This window comes from Jaculus jaculus, chromosome X (genome assembly GCF_020740685.1).
Source record: "Jaculus jaculus isolate mJacJac1 chromosome X, mJacJac1.mat.Y.cur, whole genome shotgun sequence".
Taxonomy (NCBI): Eukaryota; Metazoa; Chordata; class Mammalia; order Rodentia; family Dipodidae; genus Jaculus; species Jaculus jaculus.
In genome coordinates this window covers 224,000-233,695 of record NC_059125.1, presented here as the reverse complement: position 1 = coordinate 233,695, position 9,696 = coordinate 224,000, and the positions used below count along the sequence as shown (strand labels likewise).

Below are 9,696 nucleotides of genomic sequence, written 5' to 3'. Positions count from 1 at the left end.
GTTATTGTGCTGCTCCCTTTCACACCTCTGTTCAGGGACCCTCCTTCAAACCAGGGCTGGACCCCTGCAAAGCTGGGCTTGGTGGTGCATGCCTTATATCCCAGTACTCAGGAGGCAGAGGTAGGAGGAGGATCACCAAGAGTTCAAGGCCATCCAGAGGCTACATAGTGAATTCCTTGCCAGCTTGGGCTAGAGCAAGACCCTGCCTGGAATGGGGAGAACAGCAATAAAAAAAGAGCACTAAAATGTCAAAGACTTACAGAAGCTTTTTTTCAATTGTGTACATATTCTGTTTTTTTCTTTTTCCTACACCATCGCCACCCACAACTTATTTGAAATAATACATTCTGTATTTTTCAAGCCATTATTTTGCTGCTTTTACATAAAACAGAGGGCTGATAAATACCTTTATTCTCCACTTATGTAATACAATCATTTTAGGCTGTTTTAACCAGGTAAGCCCTAATACAATTTTTATTGTTCACTATTTCATTTTTTAATCCTGCTTTCCTCCCATAAATTAACTGGCATGATTTTTATGCCCACCTTCAAACATAAACAACTATTTACTTATCATTTATTTGCATTTTTCAAATTTTCCTTCTGGAATCTTTTCCTTGGCCCATAGTAAATTCTTTATGTAATGGTCTGAGAATCGCCGAAGAAAGACCCTGGACTCAAATAGTATGTAAAACCCAAGAGCAATTATTCTGCAGAATCAGCCAGTACGTGGGGTCAACCATTCATGCAGAATGGTGACCCTGAGAGGAGCTCCCAGGCTCCTTTTAAGCATAGCTAGAGGAATTTTGGCAGGCATAGTCTTTTCTAACATCATTGGCTAATTTGAACAGTAACTGTACTTGTATTCTTTTGATAGGTTTTGGCAGGCTAGGTCTAGGGGAATTTCAGATGGGTTAGGTAATGTTTTAGATGATTTTCTAGGCAAGCAGCAATTATAGTTGTGCATCTCTGATTGGTTGGGGCAGAAGATACGAAAGGGACATGTCTGGGCATGTCCAGGAACTGACTCAGCCTCTGAGTGGCTATCTTCCCCACCACATGTCAGGGGAGGCCCTTTCCAGAAGTCCTGCCTGCCTTTCTGGGAAACAGAAACTTAGTCCTACTTAAAGTGGCACCTTACTGAAGCCTGTCATGGCATCAATTTGGTCCAGTCACTTTACAATTTGATTGAGTGACACATTGTGAGGTGGTAAACTCTTGAGTTTCTGTACCAGAAAACTTTAAATTTTGCCTTTGATACTTCAAGATAATTCTACTGGATATGTAAATCTAGGTTTACAGGACTTTTTTTTCACACCACACAACCTTGAGTACATTATTCTATTGTGGTTTCTGTTGCTACTGAGAAATCTACTGTCAGTCTAAGTACTGGTTAACATCTATTTTTCTTTGGTGTTATTAAGTAAAAAATGGTCTGGGTCTGGATAGATGGTTCAGTGGGAAAGGCACTTGCTTGCAAAGCCTAATGACTCAGATTTGATTCCCGTGTACCCATGAAAAGCCACATGCACAAGGTGGCACATGGGTTTGGACTTACTTTGCAGTGACTGGAGGCCATGGAGTACCCATTTACTCTGTCTCTGTCTCTCTGTCTCCCTTTTCTCTCTCTCTCTCTCAGCTTTCAAATAAAATTTAAAAAAATACTTTTTAAATGTCTACACATTTTCTTTTCAAATGCTAGCTTTTAAATTTAATTTATTTTTTTAATGAGAGAGCAGGAGAAAGAGAGAAAATTGGTGCCACAGGGGCTCTAGCCACTGTAATCAAACTCCAAACACATGTGCCACCTAGGGTGCATGTGCAGGCTTGCACTTATGCCACCTTGTGCATCTGTCTTGTGTGGGTACTGTGGAGTTGAACATGGGTCCTTAGACATCATAGGAAAGCACCTTTTAACCACCAAGCCATCTCACCAGCCCCAAATCCTAGCTTATTAAGAAATTTATCCTATTTTTTTCATTTCATATTTCAAAAGTGAGTCTTATATTTTCTTTTTGATCATGAATTTTTCAAAGGTTGGTGACATTTTCTTAAAACTATGTAATTTTCACTTAGAGAAAAATAATCAGGCTGGAGAGATGGGTTGGCAGTTAAGAGGCTCTTGCCAGTGAAGCCTAGGGACCAAGGTTGGATTCCACATAAGCCAGATGTACATGGTAGCACATGTGTGTGGAGCTTGTTTGAAGTGGCTAGATACCCTGGTGTACCCATTCTTTCCCCTGCTCTGTAATAAATAAATTAATTAATTAACAAAGAAAACCAATTCTGATGATCAAAATTGATGGCAACCATTTCAGTGTGGTAAGATTAGTAGCTTAATTCATATATAATTCTCCAAATTGCTTCCTTACCCCCACAGACAATAAGAGAGAAAGAAAAACAACTGAAATTCTTAAATACCTCTTCTAATTCTGCATTGCCAAAGCTTAGACTATGGACAGAAGCTTCACATTACTAGGCATGTAGGAACTTCACTCATTTGGAGACCACCAAAATGATTTTTGTCATATTGGTGCTCCATGAACCATTTCCATTGCAAACAAACTCCAGACACATGTTCTCCTTTGTGTATCTGGCTTTACATGGGTATTGGGGAATCAAACCTAGGCCATCAAGCTTTGCAAGAAAGTGCTGGTCACCACTGAGCATTCTCCTCATTCCTATATATAAAACATTTTTTTTAAATTTTTTTTTTGGTTTTTTGGGTTTTTGAGATAGGGTTTCACTCTAGTCCAGGCTGACCTGGAATTCACTATGTAGTCTTAGGGTGGCCTTGAACTCACAGCGATCCTCCTACTTCTGCCTCCTGAGTGCTGGGATTAAAGGCATGTGCCATATTGACAACTTCCATAATTATAGACAATAAACTGATAATTCCCTACCTATCCCCTCTTTCCCCTTCACAAATCCACTCTCCAGTGTATCCACTCCCCCACTCAATTAGTCTTTTATTTTAATGCCATCATCTTTTCCTCATATTATGAGTGTAGGTAATAGCAGGCACTGTGAGGTCCTGGATATCCAGGTGATTTTGTGTCTGGAAGAGTGCATTGTAAGCAACCCTACCCTTCCTTTGGCTCTTACCCTTAAAAAAAAAGAACTATATATACATATATATATTTGTTTGTTTTTTGAGGTAGAGTTTCACTCTAGCCCAAGCTGACCTGGAATTAACTATGTAGTCTCAGGGTGGCCTTGAACTCATGGTAATCCTCCTACCTCTGCCTCCTGAGTATTGGGATGAAAGGTGCACTCCACCATGCCCAACTCTTAAATATATTTTTAATTAACTTGTTGCCTTAAGCAGTAATACCTGTGAAGTCAGTTTCATTGTGTTAGTTGCATTTTCAAGTAATGCATATCAAGAGAAATATAGAACTATTTATTTATTTATTTTTATTTATTTATATTTATTTATTTTTGGCTCTTAAAGGTAGGATCTTACTCTGGCCCAGGCTGACCTGGGGTTCACTCTGTAGTCTCAGGCTGGCCTCGAACTAAGGGTGATCCTTCTACCTCTGCCTCCCAAGTGCTGGGATTAAAGGTGTGCACCACCACACCCGGAAAAACTATTTAAATTTATTTATGTGAGAGACAGCAAGAAAGAGATAGAGAGAATGGGGATGCCTTGGCATGTAGCCACTGTAAACTAACTCCTGGCACATGGGCACCTTGTACAATGTTTGCAGTGGCTGGAGGCCCTGGTGTGCTCATTCTCTCTCTATATCCCCCACCTCACTTTCTATCTGCCTTTGTTTTTTTTTTTAATATTTTACTTGCTTTTTTTTTAACTGAGAGACAAACAAACAACAGGTAGACAGATGGCTCAAACAGTTAGGGTGTTTGTCTGCAAAGCCCAGTGACCTAGGTTTGAATGCCCAGTACCCAATAAAGCCATATACACAAAGAGATGCATGCGTCTGGAGTCTGTATTCAGTAACTGGAGGCCCTAGCATGCCCATTTCTTTCTGTCTCATTCTCTATCTCCTCTTCCTCTTCAATTAATAATAAATAAATACAAAATAAAAAACTCCTTACATCCAGTGATATACCCCTCCATTCCTTCCTTTGCCTTATTATATCCCAACCTGAACTGCAGCAAATTAGTCAGCTCAAGTTACACTCATGATCTTCTTGAGTCAGTCTCTTGAGGTCTGACTATGTTTTAAGTATAACACTGTATGAATTTTCTGGACATTTCTGTTTGTTGTTTAAAAGAAATACTACTCCAAACAGCTCATCCAAATGTTGAATGGGTATTTGTATGAAATCTGACAAGTACTAACAAAATCCCCCCAGAATCCAATATCATCAAACCTTTTATTTTTTGAGGTACAGTCTCACTCTAGCCCAGGCTGACCTGGAATTCACTCTGTATTCTCAAGGTGGCCTTGAATTCATGGCAAACCTCCCATCTCAGCCTCCCAAGTGCTGGGATTAAAGGCGTGAGCCACTATCATCAACCCCCCCCCCTTTATTTTTCTTTTCTATTTTTTGGTTTTTTGAAGTATAGTCTTGTTCTAGCCCAGGCTGAAGGCTGACCTGGAATGCACTGTGTAGTCTCAGGGAGGCCTTGAACTCACCGCCATCCTCCTACCTCTGCCACCCAAGTGCTGGATTTTAAGGCATGCACCACCACACCTGGCTTCTTTTTATTTTTATTTATTTATTGGAGAGAGGGGGGCACACTAGGGTCTCTAGCCACAGCAAATGAATTCCAGATGCATGTGCCACCATGTGCATCTGTCTTTTACCTGGGACCTGGAGAATCAAACCTGGGTCCTTAGCCTTCGCAGGCAAGCACCTTAACCACTAAGCAATCTCTCCAGCCCTCATCAAACTTTTTGTTTCAAGGAACAAATTAGACAAATCTGTTTTTCCCCAAGACTGAATACTGAAATTTAGATCAGTTTTCAATTTAAGTACATATCCATGTCTATAAAAGACAAATTTAAATTAGAAATCTTTTTGTTTGTAAAGGGAACTAAATGCAACAGTTTCCAGATGTGGCATCTAGACCAGAGATGCATCCAAAATAACAAAAAGGGCAACACATGTATTTTTTGTTTGTTTTGTCTTGATTGAAAAAAGAAAGAGTTTCCATTTAGGAATTAATAGTAGGTCTACAAAAATATTCACTCTTGAATCCAGCAAGTAAATACTGTAGCTTTAGCTAAATGCTCTAAGACATGTAAACTAAATAAGTAAATTACTAAGTACCACACAGGGATGGAGAGATGGCTCAGCGGTTAAGGTGCCTGCTAGAGGGCCTGGTGTCCATTCTCTCTCTGTTTGAAAATAAGCAAATATATATTTATTTAAATTAAAAATTTAAATGTATACACACACACACACACACACACACACATATATATATACACATACACACATATATATATACACATATATGCATACACACACATGACACATTCCTGTCACTGGATTTGTAGAATATACATAGATTTTCATCCATAAAATCCATTGTTTGGAGCTGGAGAAATGGCTCAGTGGTTAAGAGCATTGCACAAGCACGGGCCTGTGTGAGCCTAAGACCACCTGAGTTTGATTCCTTAGCACCATGTAAAAGCAGAGCACAGGGATGGAGAGATATATGTCTTTCTTAGTGGGTAAGACACATGCCAGAAAAGCCAAAGGATCTAGGTTCAATTCCCCAGTGCCTAGGTAAAGCCAGATGCACAAGGTAGCTTATGCATCTGGAATTTGTTTGCAGTGGCTAGAGGCCCTGATGTGCCCATTCTCTCTCAAATCACTAAATAAACGAATAACATATTTGTTTTTTAAAAAGCTGGGGCTGGAGAGATTTAGCAGTTAAGCGCTTGCCTGTGAAGCGTAATGACCCAGGTTCGAGGCTCGTTTCCCCAGGACCCACGTTAGCCAGATGCACAAGGGGGCGCACACATCTGGAGTTCCTTTGCAGTGGCTGGAAGCCCTGGCGCGCCCATTCCCTCTCTGTCTCTTTCTCTCCCCCTCTCTCTGTCACTTTCAAATAAATAAATAAAAAATGAACAAAAAAAAATTTTAAAAAGCTGGGCATAGCCATGCATGCCTGAGACCACAGTCCTGAGAGAGTCAGAGACAAGAAAATCACTGTGCGTCGGTAGACGCGGGAGAGTTCAGTGGCTCGCTTGCTCGCTCGCTCGCTCGCTCGGAGGTGCTCGCGGGCTGAGCCGCCGCCGCCGCGGCAGTCAGCTCGAAGTCGCTAGGACTGCTCTCAAACTTGTGTGCTGAGGAGACTCAGATGTTGGCCTCAGCTCCTAGGCTGAACTCAGCAGATTGGCTCATGAAAACTAATGTATTGAGACAAAGGAAAGGATCTGGCAGAAAGCAACATCTATTATCCTGGGCTTGGCAGCAAGGAAGAGGACAAGTAGTGGAATTCCTGCAATCTGAAAACCACACTGAAAGGTGACATAGAAGCTGAACGATGGCCGGCGGATAGGGGTATAACATCCCAGCCCCTCAATCTAGAAACGTTAGTAAGAATCCACAGCAGCTTACTAGACAGAAGACTAAGGATCAGAATTCCCAGATGAAGATTGTTCACAAGAAAAAAGAACGAGGACACAGTTACAACTCATCAGCAGCTGCATGGCAGGCTATGCAAAATGGCGGGAAGAACAATTTTTCTAGTAATCCAAATTGAAACTCTAGCCTATCAAGTCCCAGTTTGCTTTTTAAATCTCAAGCTAACCAGAACTATGCTGGAGCCAAGTTTAGTAAGCTGCCATCACCACATGTTCTTCCCAAGCCACCAAGCCACTGGGTTCCAGTTTCATTTAATCCTTCAGATAAGGAAATAATGACATTTCAACTTAAAACCTTACTTAAAGTACAAGTTTAAGATGAAGTACTAATATTTAAATTTAGCAGTTTACATAGTCATGAATTGGTCTGAACCAAATTGACTTAAGGAGGTAAAACTTGTAATTTACAAGTATAATCAAGACTATCATTTATGTGCTGTTTGCATGGTGACATATCAGTGCAATTTAAATAATTGTACTTGATACAAGTGAACCATTCACGTTGATTTGGGAAATAGGTGACTTTTAAAATTGTCAATTGTGGAGACAGTAGCTTACAGTCAGTCAGGTTATAGCTGAAATATACAGGGACTGAAAAATGTAGACATTAGGAAATTAAATGTCCGAAAGGCACCTAGCTGCCAAAAGAAACTGAATTTTTACTAAAGATCTCATTTTACTAAATTGTACTTACTAATTGGTGTATGTGTGAAGGTCAGTCAGGGCTTGCTAGAACAAAGCAGTCTATGTCCAAGTGGCCCTGTTTTTTGGATCTCACTCTCTAGCCCAGGCTGGCCCTGAACTCAGTGATCCTACTTCAGCCTCCCAAGTGCACTGGGATTAAAGGTATGTGCCACCATGACTGGCTTTGTCTGTTTCTTCAGTATAGTGGATATGCATCTGCCTGCAGATGGACTAATTTTTTTAAAAACTGATTTAAGTACCTAGAGAAGAAAGAGCCATGTAAATACATGTAATAAGCTTGTAACATATGTAAAGTTTTCTTTCATCCTACAAAGACTATTTTAGTATGAATTTGCTAGATGTATGACCATGGACTTTTTTCTACGAGGACCTAATTTTAAAGGCCCCCAATTATTTTAAAGAAGCTTACCCTCATGCTAAAGTGCCAGTGTATGTACAGTTGATTTGATTTTAAGCTACATATCAAAGTAAAACCTAATATTAAGCTTATATTAAAAGATTTAATCTGCTAAGACATTTCCTATTTTTGAGATTTAAAATTTAGTACAGGATCTCCACTCTATTCCTGTCTTTAAACCCAAAGATTCATTTTTGTTTTCACCAATCCTGATGAAACCGTGCTTGGTTCCAGTGGCTCTGATGCTTTTGGTGATTAACTGCAACTTAGGGAGACTAAGGCAAAAGGTGTAACCTCAACCCAAAGGGTGAAAATACTAATAGCTGTTAATGCTACTAATTTGATACTCGTATTTTGCTGTTGACAAGGCAAGTTAGCTAAGTTTTAATTTTCCAAATTCTGATGCAATGTGGAAATCTTATTAAGCAAGGCAAAAGTAGATTAAATAAATCAAGGAAGACTTCCAAGAGTGGGAGGGGTCCTCAAAAGAAAGGATGGGGTTACTTAATGCATACGATGTGAGTTTGAACCATGAACTTAAAAAAATAAATAAATTCTGCTCAGTAGCTTGCTTTTATTAATAAAAAAAAAAAGAAAAACAAAAAGAAAATCACTGTGGCTCCATGTTCAGCCAGACTGATTGATAATGGCAGTTCTCTTGAAAATAGTGGCCACTGGCTGGGTATACTTTTATTTACTTCAATATTATTTTGAGATGTCATTTGATAAGGAAGAATGGTGGTGGGGAAGGCTGCAGTTCCCTACTGGACCCTCACTGGTTGTAGCAGCAGGGTGATCAGCTGAACCCACATTCTATTCTGTTGGCCTTAGAGAGATGGGCCTGTCTTAGATGGTTTTTGGTCCCACCTAAACACTTGTCTGGCTGTGAAAGTCCAGGCCTCAGCCTCATGTGCTGGAGGTCCTGGGGGCCCATCCACACTTCCTGAGCACTCCATCTCACTATAACAGAAGAGTGGTCAGGCTCATGGTGGACCAGCCTTTCCCAGCTGTGCAGCCTGACTGCCCTATCATCTTGACTCCAAGCTCCTACCCACCTGCTAGGCTACTCATCCAAGGATGGCTCAGCCTTGGGCTTCTCTTTCCTTCATGTTATTCATCCTGTCCTTCTGGAGATTTGACCTGAAAGAGGTCAATCTTGGGTATCCAGTTTGTCCTTCTATTCTCATAGTCTGAGCTTCCCTTTCTTCCCACAAAGTATAAGTGCAAAATAAAAACAAGGAAGGAGGGAAGGAAGAATGGGGAAATAAAGAGGAAAGAGGAAAGAAGAAAATACAAAACAGGGCTGGAGAGATTGCTTAGTGGTTAAGGCTCTTGCATGCAAAGCTTAAGGACCTAGGTTTGATTCCCCAGGACCCATGTAAGCCGGTGGCACAAGGTGGCACATGGGTCTGGAGTTCCTTTCCATTGGCTATATTCCCTTGGTGCACCCATCCTCTCTCTCTCTTTCTCTAATCTGCCTCTCTCTTTCTCAAATAATAAAAGAAAAGAAAAAATTAAAAAACACAGAAGATGTTAGTGACATATCCTTAGCTTCTGACACTGAGATTATGAAGCTCTGTGAGACTCCTCCAGAACATGTCTGCTTTTCTCAGGGACAAAATAATTAACAGCTAAACTACTGCTTGTTCCTGGATGCTACTTTTTATTTTAATAAGAAATAATTGTACATATAACCCATGGGCATGGCCTGGGACACACAGAAAACCAAATGCATCATTTGGCATGGTAGGATAAATGCCCCTCATGGCAAGAATAGACCAGATGACAGTGATTTCCCTACTGCTTCATCTCCAAGGTCTCCATGGTGAAACAGTACAAGTTTCAATTGGAGCTTTTCTTCCTTTTCTCCTCTCACTCCAAAGCTTTAAAAAAATAAAATAAAATATTTATTTGAGAGAGAGAAGGAGAAAGCGTGGGCATACCAGGGCCTCCTGCCACTACACACAAACTCCAGACACTTGCCTCACTTTATACATATGGAATGGAACCCCAGCTGGTAGGCTTTGC

At 40.5% G+C, this 9,696-nt stretch overlaps 1 pseudogene; it reads left to right on the top strand.

Moving 5' to 3' along the window:
* The first annotated feature begins 6,466 nt into the window (after window positions 1-6,466).
* Window positions 6,467-6,904, top strand: LOC101594621 (annotated as a pseudogene).
* The last annotated feature ends 2,792 nt before the right edge of the window (window positions 6,905-9,696 follow it).